Source organism: Taurulus bubalis (genome assembly GCF_910589615.1).
Source record: "Taurulus bubalis genome assembly, chromosome: 6".
In the NCBI taxonomy this organism is placed as follows: Eukaryota; Metazoa; Chordata; class Actinopteri; order Perciformes; family Cottidae; genus Taurulus; species Taurulus bubalis.
This window is the reverse complement of record NC_136594.1, coordinates 17395790-17412050: the sequence shown is the minus strand read 5'-3', so window position 1 is coordinate 17412050 and position 16261 is coordinate 17395790.

Genomic DNA, 16261 nt, shown 5'->3' with positions numbered 1-16261 from the left:
CCGCTCCGAGTGTGAACCTCAATGACCCAAAAATGCGTCTCTTCTCTCCAAGTGCTGGTGCACCTAAATCCCGCCTCTCCTATTTCCCCCTCCTATATCTAGTTTTGTTTCCGGTCGCGTCTTCGACAGATTTACTTTTTCTCTGTACCTTTTTCTTCTTCCCTCTATTCTTTAGTTTCTGAAAGTCCATCCCCCTCCGTTACCTTCACTCCAACCTCCGTCCCCCTCCCTTCTCTTCTCTCTGTGTCTGGAGAGGAAACGGTGGCCATTAAACGTGTCTGCTGGGGTCTGGGGGTCTGGAGAACAACCGTCACATTGTGTGACCCCGCCTTGGACCCGAGACGGACTAATGAATAAGGGTAACCCCGCCCCCAACCCCCTCCCCTCTCTTCATGCCAGACCCCTGGTAGGTAATTCTCCCACTTCTTTCACTGGGTCCCAGACATCTCCCGCGGCCTTTGACTGAGGGCTTATCTTTTCAGAGGGAAATGTGTGTCATTTGGGGTTTAAGGGAAAACCAAAACAAAAACATTGTCACTACCATACAGTCGGAGCCCCTCCTCAAACCCACAGTCCTTCACTTCTTTCCCTTCTCTTCTAAAACTTGCAGGGTCTGGACGCAGGCTTAAGGAAATAGTGTGAGACATCCACAGTGTTTCCAATTATCTTGAGGAATATGTAAATAGGTGAAGAGACAGTGGCGGGATTATATGCAACTGGCAACGGCTCATGGCATGAGGTGGACAAAAGGCTCGGTGGAAAACAGGATTATTCTAACTAGAGGGGCCAATATATTAGTGAGACAGATACGGAACCTAATTATTCTGTAAAACTACTGTACAAACTAAGCAAAACTACAAGCAGAACATGCTTAATAGATCAGAAACAATTACTGAATATTTCTAAAAAGTATAGAAAACTATTAGATATTTTCAAAGGATAACACTGGACCATGCTATTTTTGCTCTAAATCTGGTAACAAACACAAACCACAGCTATATGACAAACGAAAACGGTCCATGGTTTTGTTCTGAGACACCCACGCTATGCAGTAGACTCTTCAATAACCACATGAATAACACAAAGCACTGGTGCTCCTCTGAAAGGCAACCATGTATCCCTCGGAGAATTAACAATGGTGACATGTGTAAGCTCAGTGCATACAGAATATCTCTCTTCTGTTTCTTTCTTCTTCTTCTTCTTCTTCTTCTTCTTCTTCTTCTTCTTCTTCTTCTTCTTCTTCTTCTTCTTCTTCCTGCCCACAGCACATCTGAACATCATTTCACAACACTCAGCAATTCAGAGTGGTCTCATTATTAGTATTTCTTCAGTAGCTTTGTCGCTAAAGTACTTGCACTTACAGCTAATGTATTCTGCACACACCAAGACTGACTGCCACTATCAAAGGACTTGCCTGAACGGCGGTAATAACTGGAAAATTATTTCTGATAGCCTGAAACAATCTTCCAAATCATCACAGAACTTTATTAAAATAATATCAAATCAAATTAGCCAGCATCCCCCTGTAATGAATTAAGTAAAGGGTTATGCCAGCATTAATCCCATCATGCTCGAAGGCATGGGGGCGGTGGGAGCGTTTAATAAACCAGTCAGTCCCTTCAAGCAGCGGGGCCAGCTTTGGATCCACCATCCGCCCTGATGCCCGCTCTGGAGAGGGAAACACATCAAAAGACTTCCTCTCGCCTCGCTTTTTCTCTGCCCTTCATTCCCTCCCACCCTCCTCCGTCCTGCTCCCTTTATTCTCTCCATCCCGCATCTCTCTCTCTATCTCCCTCTCTCTCCTGTCTCCCCCTTTCCTCTCTTTCTTTTCGTTTTCATTCCCCCTCAGACCATCCCGAACCCTCCCTGTGTCTTTCTAAATAATCTGTCGCTTTTTCTCTCCCCCCTTCCAATGCTCCATTGTGCCCGTGGGTGAGATTATTCATAAGGGGGTGAATCTTGGTGGAATCTCAGAAGGCTGGTGATAAGTGGTGGATCCCTTTGGGACGGCTTGGCCTGTCCTCCCAGTGTAGTCTTTCCTTCCAAGCCAGCGCGCAGAGAGAGGAGTGAGGCGAAATCAAATAGGTCACTCTTTAGCTGGTAAAACCAAGGTATTTAGATAGAACTATTGCCGAATATCATGGAATGGCTGAGATGGAATTACGTTTCAAGAATCTAAATTTGAGCTACCTTTGAATTTGTGTTCAAATTCAAAATCCTCATCAAAATCCTCTACAAACTCCAGCGGGTAGTGTTGTAAAATGTCTGTCTGACCCTTTTGCCATCGTTAAATTAGATTTAATGATACAATGAAGGCTCACCAAAGCCACCATGAATAAGCCGGACATTGTTAATTCTTCCGAGTACTGCGGTTCAGCATTTGACTTTGATAATAAGACTGTCCCCTCCAAATACGTTTTCACAATTTTTTTTTTTTTTTTTACAAACCCTCAAGTCAGCCAAACTTATTTGGAAAAGGAAACAAAGACGAAGAGTCAAATAATCACCCAAACTGTTTGTTGTAATCATTCAACACAGTTTACAAACCGACTTCCTAATTCGGCCTCGACCTCCCGTACCTTAGCAGTAAAACAGTGTTTTGTACAATGAGGGATTATTCAGACAATCTGGCTTGTTTACAACCTGTCTGATCTGATCTGATCTGGTCCGTCCACTTAATGTTGCCTTATCCCACTTTGTTGTAGCTGTACTGCTGTTTTTTCACATGTCAGCAGTTTGGTGAGTGCAACCTTATTACCACATAATGGCCAAAACTATCAACATACGTGTGTAAAAACATCAGTTTCTCACACACTTGTTCTTAACATGTAGCAAATTCTGAAAATGCTCCGCAGCCACAAGTTATATGACATAAGCCAAGAAGGTGTTTTGATTAATGTTGCCACCACCTGCAACAATATGCATTAAGCTTGTCTAATTTCACCCACATACATTCCTGAACTTACTATCTCCTCCATCTATCTCTCTCTGTCTCTGGACCGTTCACCCATAGCCACCAGCGCCACTCCTCATGGAAGTCTTTGGACAGGATTCACAGGTCCTGCTGCTGCAGAGGTCTGCGGGGTGGGTCATTGTGTGCCATGCAGGCAGGGGTGAGATAACATCTGCAGGTAGCAGGGCATGAACGGCAGACAAAGTGCAGGCAGCTCATGTTTGATGGAAGGTGCTGTCCGTGAGGCAGGCCTACAGGCTAGCCACATTTTTTGAGGGGCTATTCAAAAATATCTGCGTGGCTCAGAATATGTCATGGCATGCCCTGATATCAGTACATCTTGGGAGTTAGTCCGTGCATAGCTCGTGTGTGTGTGTGTGTGCGTGCTTTGATTGGCATCACTGATAACCTCCCCCCTCTATCTTTGTTTCCATGTGTCTTCAATGTGTGAGAAAGTATGGGTGAGAGAGGGAGGGGTCACCACGCTGTTTCCCCTAAGGAGGGTTTGTCCTTTGCCATCTGGCACCTCAGAAGCATGGGCACAGGAGCAGGAGGGGGCCTGTGTGTGTGTGTGTGTGTGTGTGTGTGTGTGTGTGTGTGTGTGTGTGTGTGAGAGAGAGTGTGGTTGAGGGGGGAGATCTTGACATTACGACGCTATGTGCCTTGTATGTCCCAATGTGCCTCAACCGCACTCCATACCCCTAATTTGAACACCTCAACATCCCATACAGTATGTTTTCTTGTATTCACATCCCTTTTTTTCTTTGTCTCTCTCTCTCTCTCTCTCTCTCGCTCTCTTCAGCTCTCTTCCCTTTCTACACGTTTCAAACTGTGATGAAAAAGTGAATTTTTGTATTCCTGCCACCTGTCCTTTCCTGCTTTTAGTTATCTCCGATCACTTTCTCATGTATTCTTTTCCTCACCTTCTTTACTTCCCCTGCTAGCTGATCACATTGTTACCTCTGTTTCTCCTTCTCATTCCCCACTTCTTACTTCCCTCCATCTTTCACATTGCACTTTTTCTCCCCCCTGCCTGTGATGCATGGCAACAGCTTGGCCAGCTGATGAGGGCCAGTTAGAGATAGCACCCAACCTTGACACCCACAGCTGCAGTCCACACACACGCACACACACGCATACACACATATACACACACACACACACACCGACACACACGCACACCGACACACACGCACACAGAAGGATTGGGGGCATTGCGCTATGTAAAATAATCACAATGCATACATTCATTGTGGTGTGGATTTGTTGCTATAATAAGGCTGGAGAAATCATGAATATTCACAGACACTTTAAGCAATTATGATAATCTGCATTATTCCTTGCTTCACCACTATCTGTCAGTGGAGGCGGCAGCAGAGGCGAGAAAAGTAGGTTGGGATAGTCTGCAGTTTTACACTCTTGAAATTATATTATTATATTACATTTGTCTTTCTTCCTTTCCCCCTCTCTCCTTCTTTGCCTGCTTCGCTCTTCTCCTTTGTATCTTTGTTCCTCTGTTCTTCCTCCGGCTGCTTCTTCATCTCCTTCTTTCCTCATATTTACTCCCTTCTTCTAGCTTGTTTCGTGCTAAAGTCCATTGTGCTGTATGAAGAGGAGGGGTAGGATCCTAGAGTGAGAATGGCCCCTGGGTGCTACAGAGCTGGCAGCAGTGTTGGTCTAATCTTCCGGGTCAGGCCTGACGCTTTCATCTTCTCTCACTTGGAGTCCCTTGTGTTTGATGTGAACTTAGCCCAGGAATAACCGTTCCTTTCTTCTCTCCTAACCTGGCCCTGGAGTAGGGGAAAGCACTTTGTTGTTATCCTAGGAGCCAAACAATGCTGGAAGGAGTGCAGAAAACCTTAATGAAAGGCTTTTGATCCACACTGATATTAAAGCAAGAACTTTGAGAGAGAGAATGTGTGAGGGAGCAAAAGAAAAAAGTGCAGAAATCGCAGAAATCAAAATGCAAATTGCATCGGAATGGTTAGATGGAAATGTTTTTTTTAATTTCCACCCTTAGAAATTAATTATTTCAGATTTGCTTGCATTTGTTTTAAGTTTGAGGGGAAAAGAATAAAGGAGCCAGCTAATATATTGTAGAAGTAGAATTAAAATTAGCACATGGAGCCTTGCAGGGTTTTAATGATTAATTTTCTCAGGTCTGCACCAGGCAAAACAATGTCTCCGCTTTCCACACTTGCAGCCAAATGTGCCACACGTGCCAAGTTAAAAGTATTTTTTCTACATGTACAGTGTGTGCTTTTACATTACTGTACTGCCACTGAACCTCACAACCAGTGGCCTGTTGTTATTTTCCCTGCAACCCATCCAGTGACCTCAGCCCTTGACCCCGTGACCTTTTGTTCATGTGCTGCTGCTGCAGGTTTAGTACGCCTGCAGGAGGAACAAATGTGCTGGTGTCTAAGGAGGAACTTGTGGATCTGTGGGGTAATTTAATGCTCTCTGCTGGGTTTCCTTGAGACTGGCTCAACAGAAGTAAAACGTTGTTTTTTCACCCTCAACTTACTTGAAACGTGTCAAAGCTAAATCTTTTCAACCTACAATTTGAAAATGAAATTGAACCCAGAGGCCAGAAAAACAAGTTGCAAACAAGCCAAGAAGGAAATGCACCTTGGTATTCGACATGTTCGCTGCCATGGTGATAGCCCAAACCTCTGTGCAACAGCAGCACATTAACCCCTCTTGACCCTCTATTCTCACCTGTGATAAAAGAGGAGGAAGAGAAGGAGGAGGTGCCCCCCTTTCCACTGCACATGCACTTTCGAGTGCCCGGGCACCAGCAGGCCCTTGAGAGCCCACGGTCATTAGGAGCGCTTTATTCTTGTAGAGGTAGAGAAAAGGAGAGAAGAGGAAAAAGGAGAGGAGGAAGAGGAGCATTGAGCCTGGAAGATAATGTATGGTCAAGGCTGGAGACTTGTGGGCACTGGATGAAGAGAGGGTCGAGAGAGAAGAAGCGCTTTCATACAGAAGCACCAAGCAAGCCAGCTGCTTTGGGTTTTTTTTGTTTGTCTTTCATTCTAAGTAAAGAAAGGTAGGGGAAAGAGCTATGGATAATTGGTTCAGGGCGCTGACTTACACACAGGGCTGTGGACACAGGATATAGAGTTTCAAACTCTTTGTTCCTCATCTTACCTATTGGCCCTGCCGGGTTTTGTCTGCTGAAGAGGGGAAAAAGCTTTTTTTAACGCTGGCCTTGGGTGCATGAAGTTCAAATGAACTGAAGAAAAAGTAAGACCATTAAGAACGCATGTATGATTTGAATATTATTTCTCATGTCTTTGCATAAACACAAAGCATCTATTCTGCACATAAGAGGGTAGCGTGCAGTGACACTCTCCTGACAAAAAGGCCCGGCTCTCTTCCATTGACCAGCGGCATCGGGGGGCTAACCTTAGCTTTCACTGCGAGCTAATCCCTCTGATAATCAATAGTATAGACAAGCTTTCATCTCAGCTGGGGTCTTGATAAAGTTGGGAGGCAATGAATGATTGAATAGTGTCAATGTGTTCTGTGACACCCTGAGAAGTAATGGAGGGAAAAATAATAAATGCCGCTCCCCAAAAATTACTGGGTGAAGATTATGCACATCTGATGATATGATGAAAATAAATGAATAATGCATTGGCTATCAATGAGGGAGCAGAAGACGCATTGCTTCAGGCCATGGTTAAGCCTCTATTCATAAAGAGGAGACAGACACAAAGGCCCAAGGACTGTGGGAGTCCACCACCGGGGAGGGAGGAATGAGGGCACACATTTGGAGGAAAACTGTTTTTTTTTCTCTGTCCTCTCATTTGGTTTCTCTTATTCTGTCATATTCCTAATAATTAGATGTGTTGCAAAGATTGTTGTTTACTGTTGGATTAGTCTTAAGAAGCCAGGATGTGGGAGTGAGGCCCCAGGATTACACACTCAAACACATGTTTAGTGCACAAGACTATTGTTATTCTCATCACTTTCCAAATGCTCCTTTCACCCTGATCGGTTAGTTTAATTAATTTGCCCAATTGCTAATAAAAAAAGAGTCATGTTTGAGGGTGAGAGCATATCTTGAGTTAACATATGGATATTTCTCTGTGTATGTCTTTTAAAAACAACACATTAGAATCGTTGTTGCCTCTCATCCATAAGGTGCCATGATCTCAGCTTACCTGATGTGGCACACACACACACACACACACACGCACACACACACACACACACACACACACACACACACACACACACACACACACACACACACACACACACTGGGCACATAAAGAAGGCAAACCTGAGTGCAGGGCAGATTAAGGAAGGGGAGACAAGAACATCTCTGCGCCTTGAAACACGCATAGAGCAGAATAGGGGGCTCTGTTCTTTTTTCTTCTTTTGAGCAGCATTTGGCTGTCTGCGAATAAAGACGTCTGGGTCTGTTTATTTATTAATCAAGTATTTGGAGAACAAAGAGTTAATCCTCCTGAAGGTCTACAGTGAGTGCTCTCTTCAGTTAAAACAGTCCGTAACATCCTCCTTTATCTGCAGTCCCTTCACTAGCTGTTTATTTTGTCTTCATATTTAACCCTGAGGGATGAATACCCAGTTCAGCTGATGGTGGGACCCAAGGCCGATCTGGAATTCACAACTGGAGTCCCGTTTATCTGACATTGGGATGGCCACTCTCTATTATTAGCTACTGTTGGTTTGTGAACAATGTACGGCGAAGGACGCTCAGGCTTTGCTCTGCATGAAGTAAAATCTATTCAAGAAAATATTTAATCATGTTGTGACAAGTGCGAGATCCACCAACATGCAGTTCTGAACAAGTTTCTCTAGGAAATGCAGCTATTTTCCGGCGAGTATCCATTAATATCAGGCCATGGAAAAAAAAAGACACTGGGTTTAAACTGCTATGCCCTCGCATTGATTTTACCTTTTACAACCGACATTGTTGTTACTGACTTATCTTCTCTTTTTATTTTGCTTTCCTTGAAGGAACAATCAAATAGGGCTGTGATTACGCGCTTTCGGCTGCTGGCTTACATGTTGTGATTAGATCAAAAATCATAAATCTGTAGTGTTCAGTGTATTTTCTTTCAAACCGCACTTTAGCACCTTTTCCTCTCCTACATTTCCCAGAATTACTATAACCATTCCCAAGCCATCTCATTTTGCTTACCTTTGCAGCCTTTAGTTATTTGAATATAAAGAGAGAAAGAACAATAGCGTTAATAAAAGAAAGTGAGGTTTTCCAGATGCAAAGCAGCAGCCTCCACCTGAGCAAAGCTTATCCTTGTCCCGTTGTGATGAATTGGTCCATTTTTGTTTAAAACCTTTACAGCAGACCAATATTGCAACGCTTTTTCACTCTTTAAGGACTCCTAATTATTGTTTATTTGTCAACTCCTTCGATAGAATATTTAACATACTCATATTTTACTTTTGTTGCAACCCTCTTAATCTCATATCTGCATTGTTTGTAATAAACACAGAAATGTACCACCCAAAAATTCCCAGAAAAGCAATGAAATTACGTTCACTTCATATTTTTGTATTTTCTGTGTTTAGAAACAAAATGATTGTAAAGGTAATATTAGGGTTAGGTCACAAAAACACTAGGTTAAGGTTGGGGATTGTGATTATGGACATATTGTATGCTTGCACACACACACACACACACACACACACACACACACACACACACACACACACACACACACACACACACACACACACACACACAGGTGGATTAAACTCCTGGAAGTACATTGTTGTAACAATCTGCTTTTGCTATTTTGGGCAAACAATAACCAATCAAATGCTAGTGAATACAACCTGCATGTTTCCTGTACAAAACTTAATTACTAATGCAAGAGATAGAGTTGAGTAAATATTCACGTTTATGCCATCTCTTCGTCTATGATGTGAATGCTTTAATTCGAGATGACCTTGTTTTTATTTTTTTATTTGCGTGACTAATTTACGGTGCAGTACAGGACAAATGTCAACATTTCCACACTACTTTATGTTTTGTGGAATGGTGAAGAATGCAGCGAGGCCTGGAGGCCAAGGCTTGAACCTGTGTCTGTTTCTTGTCATGTCAGATTTCTTGGTAGGGGGGTCGAGGATACCCTGGCATTTTCTCTTCTGAGGGCTTTTGTTTATATGGCCGAAGGACTCTGCTAAGTCTCATCAGCCCACAGCAACTAAACACATATGCCTCCATCACCAAAGTCCCGTTTTTTTAGAGGGATGCTGAACCTACATTTCTCACTTTGTCCGGATGAATTTATTATGATTTAAAATATTAATTCTTGGCCATTTCTGTCAGCCAAGAGACATTTAGTCATCAGCAACATTTTAGCGCGACGTCCCACTAAATGTTGTGACATGTCATTACAAGGCTTCTGATGGAAAGGGCAGTGACATACAGTGACCATTCCACCACTGTTACAATGCGTTACTTCACCCAGGCTACACACAAATCATATGGACCAATGACACAACTCCTGTCAGGGCCCCAATGTCCTAATGTCACACACGTCCCAACAGTTTTACTTCAAACTTTATCCCCTCTCGTCTCCCCTTTTTTCCTTCACCCCTTCACCCCCCTCCCCTCGTCCCTTCCTTCCTTTCATGCACAGCCTTGCAATCCCTTTCAACGCGCCATCCCCCCTCCACTTCTATGTTTCTTATTTCTCTCACCCATACCTCTCTGTCTGTCTGTTTGTTTCTCTTATCATGCCTTGCTTTAACCCTTTTGCTTCCCTGTCCCTCTCTCACCCGCTTGTCTCTCCCTGATGCTTTGTCCCCCTGTAACATATGCTTAGACTGGCATCCCGTCGCAGAGGCGCTGCGGGTCTTGTCCACTTCATGTTGTGTGAGGATGGACGTTTGAAGAGTCCTCCAGGCATCTCTCATTGTCACCAGCACTTAGCCTCAACACTGCCGTCAACCCGCTGCAAATACCGCCAGTGCGGCCGGCACGCTGTGCGGCTTCTGCTGGAGAAATTTGTACATGATCACATACACAGAGGCATGCACAAAAACATGGCCGCGGACATATTTTGAATAGACATGCACCTGTATGCTGACACCCACACTCTGATCTGTCCCCCATGTCCGGCCTTACCTTTTCCCCACCCATATGTCTGACCAGAGCATGTAGGTTTCCTTCAGGCACAATGGTGGTTTTGTCTTGAGGTTGTGCTCTGACAGTTGTCACAGACTGATCCCTCCTGATATGGTAATTGTGTTGACAACCGATGAAGCCGTATTGGAAATTAAGAGTCCCTTTGTCCTATTTTGCTTAACAGCCTTTCAGACCTGCTATCTGAGAGAAAGCTATCCCACAGATTAGGTGTCAGGCCACAAAAGGGTTTGAATATTTCCCACATATGTTATGCCACGTATCCACCACCACCATGTCCACCGGTTTGTATGAATGTTTGCCAAAGACAATGGTGTGAGGGGTCTGGGCGCTGGAGAATATGCTAATCATTATTAATAGCCATTACATTCGTTATTGTTCATTCGTTGGATCGTGCCAATAAAGTGTCCTTAGCAATTTAAACCTTGCTATCTTCAACTTTTTGTGTCAGGGTTAATGCGTTATGTGGCTCTAATCTCATGTGATGATTTTCAGTATAAATCAGCAACAACATTTGAGGATATAATGCAAAATGCAGACTTTCCGTCTTCACTTCAACCCTCAGAAGAATCCTTGTGATACTAATCTGCCCACCTAGTCCAGCGCTTCTTCGGTCCAAGCTGCTTTTCTCCCTCTCGCCTCTTTAAGCCCTACAGTAGGCTTTGCTCACACGTCTTTCTCTGTGAGTCTAAGCGTGGCACAAATGGACTACAGTCAATTCTCTCTCTGTGTTCTTCTTTCAAACAGACAAAATAAGGACTCTGTGTCTTGGGGGCAAATCAACTTTCCTTTGAGCTGGCTGAAACGACTCATCAACTTGGGATCAGCTGGCACAAAGAGCAGGCCATTTTCAGTGCGCTGATCATTCACTGCCAGGAAAAAGACTATCATAGAGTGAATAAGACTCTGTTTGAATCGCATTCAAATAGTGAATCTCAGTCTGCTTTTCATCTCAATAAAGACCCTTATATAGCAGTCAGGCAGTACATGAGTAGGGAAAAGAGTGCGTAGTAAAACAGAGATATTGCTCTGCTCGATGTTGAACTTCATCCAGTTCTGTAAGGCCTGTAAATGTGTCTGAGAGGTAAGGGGATCACAGCCTTGGTCAGAGAGAGCGCAATAAAACACCCAGTTCCTCCGACACACAGGCTCTTTGCAGCAAGGACTGTTTCCTTCTTATGCAAAATGTTGAAAAAAACAAACACTGAAGCTCTATTTACACATTAAAGAAGTTTAGCTAGAGGAATGTTTTTTTGCAAAAAAAAAAAAGCCTCAAGCAGTTTTGATGAAGGTTAAATTCATGGGAAAAATAAAAGTTTTATGGATATGGTATTAAAAGGATTTGGTTGAGGTTGGAAAAAGTTTGGTCACGGTGGGAAAAACTAAAATTAGGTGAACAAATGTTTTGAAAAGAATTCTGAATTTTCGAATATGCATCTTGTAATTTCAGACGACATGTCTCAGGTAACATTACTTGAGCCATCACTTTGTCAGATATATATAATGATGAAAACTACCATATCACAAAGTATAATTACAGAATGAAAACACATTTTTAGATTTTTAAGCATTGCAACTTAATTGAGCTCCACAATAAACATATATTCTCAATGATAACACTGTTTAGATATGATAATACATTCAGTGCAAATCAGATTCTGACATTTAAAAATGCTATTTATTGACAAAGTGTTTTGTTTTAGTTGTGCAAAGCTGCTTTGTATGTTTTTTGGACGTGAATGGGTGTAAATGAGCTTGGAGCAGTGAATAGAATAAAAATGTCTTTAATCATAGCAAACCAATGTAAAATATACAACATTTGCGGCACATTAAAGGGATGGAGAATCATGTGCAGAAACATGAATCAAACTAGAGCTGTCAAAAAAGACATCAGACTCACAACATTTCCTGAGACTGCGTTGCCTACATGAACATGAAAGGAGAAAGAAAATGCCTGTGGCAGACTCAATAACAACCACCCTCTAAAACACCACGTCTGCTAACTTGACACTTACAGTTTAACAGCACGCTGCTTATCATTCAGTGTAGATTTGGAGTCATCTCTTTGTCATTGTGAGGTCAAAACATACGCTCGAGGTCAGTTGTGTTACCCTCATCGCTACAGCTGAGATCTTATCCTTGCTCCTTTCATCTTAAGGTCAGCTAATTGCTAACAGCTAATCACCAATTCTCCACTGCTCTTTGACACCACTCAGACACTCGCTAAGCGTACCATGAAATATTTTCAGCATGTTTCCTCAGTGTTTAAAATAACATGTGGACGAAATAGATACACAGGGCAGCAAATGAAAGAAGAAGAAGAAAGAAAAAAAAGCCTCATGATTAGTTGCCCTAGATTCTTAAAATGATCTGCTGTTTTGGGCATTAAATAAAGTAAGCATAGTGGTGGTAGAGCATAATCAACTGGCCCCATTACGGCAAGTTCTCCCATGTAGGGCAATTGAACAAAGTGCGTCGGAATTGAAATCAGGTTGTTCCTGGGGGCCACTGGTAACGAACTTGGCAGGGAGACGGGGAGAGGGGTGGGGGAGAGGGGAGGAGGGCCGAGGGTGGCAGTTGAGCTGACCTCGGTTGTAACGCCACAGCAGAGGAGCATGTGCTAGAACTTGGCTCCGCAAACCTCTCTGAGCCACGGACTGCAAAGTGCTGTAAGTAATGACTATAAGTGATGATCCTCACTGATGGTGGCAAGCGAACAAAGCTTTGAGAGCCATGTTGAGAGGAGGGCTGTCATCGTGACATTTTCTGGGCTTCTGAATTACGGAGAGCAGGTGGACTAGCAAATGTCACCTGTTAAACATACAGAAATTCACACATTTATGATCGTTTGCCGCATTTAGTTTCTACTGATTTGCAACGCTATAGATTTGAAGTTCACGTCTACATGTTGTAATGTATTCTGAATCTGGCCTAGTATGTTGAAACAAAGCCATACAGGACCATGGAATATTCATCTGTGAATATATAGCCACGATACGTTGGGTTTAAGATTGATCGTGAATTTGACCAGTATCCCTCATCTCAATCCCCTGTGCATACGTAACTGCCTCATCTGCTCTTCTCTCCCTTCTCCGCTGCATGTCCGGGGGCCTAATTTAGCCTTAGCCGGCTCTCCCGGTGCCTAAGAGAATTCTCCTTTATGCAAGCCAGGTAAAATGAGAGCGCAGCACGGATGAGGCCCCTCTCCATCATGGTGGATGGGGGGAGTCACGGGTGACACCCCCTGATCAGGTGTGCATGCGTAATGGCCGTCCCAAAATAATCACTGCTTTGAATAATTTCCCCGCTCTGTCTCTCGCCCCATGATTCTTGCTGCTTCGACTCGTTTTGTGGCGTGCATCCCATAAATCCTTGCGGTAAATGTAAATCAGTGGGCCGGGTGTGTCTGACAGATGGGGCTGCATGGAGTCCTGGGAGATCTCTCCTCTCACCTTTCCCTTCAGCTGGAATGGATGAATCACTAGCCGGGCTAGCTAAATAGCATTAGTGTGCTATAGTGAGAGAGGGAGCCAATATATGAGCCAATAAAGGAGAAATATAAGTGGGGGTCATTTTGATTGAGAGTGAGCTAAGAGGGATGTGCGTGTTGTGAAGACAGGGACAGTAACAGTAAACACAATCCTCCTGCCTTTGTTGTTGTTGTTATGATGGGGAAATGAGGTTGTGCAGGTGGAGGAGACGCAGGCTCGCGGATCTTCAAGCTGTCAGCTCCTTGGAGGATTGGAGATCTGAGGGGTGGAGGGGAGGAATGAGGGGGAGGTGGGGAGGGCCCTTCCTTGGTCCCCTTGGCTGTCTGTGGAGCAGAACCCATCTCTCATTAAGGGAGAGTGCCGAGGAGACACTTGAAAGTGACATTCACCCTCCCTCGACCCCCCCTCCTCCCTCCATTTTAGAGATGCTATGCATGACGGCCACTGCCACTCAGCCAGCAGGGTCACCTCTCTCTCCCTCTCTCTTCCTTTGCCTGGGGGAGAATATCAATGCTGTAGTGCTTTTGGCAGATATACATACACCACCTCCACCCTTCAATGAAATCCATCAATTACGGACCCCTTACAGGGAGACAGACGACAACGGTTGTAAGAGAGCAAGAAAAGGAAGAGACAGAGGAAGAAAAGACAGATACTCCTTATTAAAGATGAGGAGAGCTGGGTGGAGTCTGATAATATGCAAAGAGATGAAACGATGTGTGTTCTTGATGTGGGGATGAAAAATAGAGGAGAGGAATCAAAGGCGGCGGCCCGCTGAGGGGTCAAGGGCTCTGGAGCTGGATCATCTCTGCTGTGGCAGAGTGTCGATTTTCGCCCCCAGTTCTAACCTCGGGCCTTGACTCCTCCGCTCATATCCATCTCTTTAATCTTGGGAAGCTCCACCTAATGAGCTACATAGTTCACCGAGTCAAGGAACAATGGGTGCCCCTGTATTCCACTGTCCCTCCATGAGCATTAGGCGTTCCTCCATACGGTTCTGATCAATGCTTTTGTCCCATTATGACCATTATCATGTGTCGCCGTATTTTTTTTCCTCTGTTTTGTAATTAGTTGACAAAACATGATTATGGTCTTTAAAAAAGTACTTCCTGTTGAATTCCCGGGCCAGTTTTTGTCTGTCCAGTGGTTTGTAATCGTCACCGGCTGCTTGAACCCTGCTCTCAGCCAATGAGGTTCCTCTACCCTGCCAACGCAGCACATAAATAAATAACCAAAATGGCCCGTGGTGCTGTCATACTTCTTAAGTGCGCAAAGCACTTGTAATTAAATTCACACAGATATGCTGAAATAAACCAACCCTGTCTAAGGATTGAAAACACTCCAGCCTTGAAGGGGTGTTATACTGTAGCCAAGATATATTCCGACATAAATCCTGACAAAACTACACTCTCATAAAGGGCGCGAGTATAAATGGCTGCAGACATATGCTCACAAGAAGCCGGAGTCCTGCAAGTCATTTGTCGTGGAATCCTTTCATTTGCTAACTATCTGTTGGTCCCTCGGACTATTTTGGACAAAGCTTAAACACAGTTGGGTCGGCGGTGAGACCTCAGCTTTGGGTGTTGATGAGAAGGCGATGAGGAGCAAATAGGAGCAAATGTCCAAATGAGCCCGAGCCTGGACACCGTAATGGCAGGAATCATCTCGTGAGTTATGTCGAGATTGTAATTATTGTGCTTTAGCTAAACATTTTGCATTTGATACGGTCAAAACATTCAAGACTAATTGTTTGAAATCTATTCTATGATGCCTGTATCATTATGATCTAAGTTTTAGCGTAAAATGCCTTACAATTAGGGGTGTTCATTATTACTTCTTTCCATTTAGCCACCATGTTAACTAGAAATCTGTACTTTCTGAATGAAACACCGGTCTCTTCTTTTAAATTACACTTAGAGAAGATACAAAGTGCATATTCTTGGCTATTTTCTCTTTAGTGCAGTCCTCATCACACTGGCGAAGAGGGAGAATAGCCAGTGTGAGGGATAATTTGTACCTTCTCAATGAATGAGGAGGACAGGCAAATTACTGGCTGAATAAGGACTGCCTGTGGATCCCACTGTCAGAAAGAGAGAGAAGGGCAGAGTAGGAGAGTGTAATTATCAACTAGCAAAGTGCATTCATATCCTATCACAAAAGGATTGGGATGTGGGTTGAAGAGAGAAAGAGAGCAAGGGAGAGTGAAGGAGGTTGAAAAATGGAGAGAGATATGGAGAGGGGGAGGGACGTGGAGTGAAGGACTCCTGGCCAAATGGATGCAAGGCCGTCAACAGGGTTAAAAACAGCCTTCTATGGTCTGGCTCCATGAATGCAGACACATTAAGACCTTTTAGCCCAGTGCACAAGCACCTCTTTGGAGTTAAAGAAGAGAAGAGCCGGGCAAGAAGATGGAAGACGATGAGGAGAGGCAGGCAGGCAGGAGAGAAAAGTGGTGGGTTGTGCGCTCACAATCAAAACCACACATTTTTAATTTGAATAGACCCAGAAATGCTTTAAGAACGGTGGGTATAAGAGGAAGTTTTTTTTTTTCTCCCTCGTCTTTTTCTTTTTGGTAGCTGACATTGCAGAACAAAGCTAGTCTATTAGTGACCCTGAACTTTATTGACAAGCCTGCCATTACCCATACTACACGGGGTCTGCGGGGTC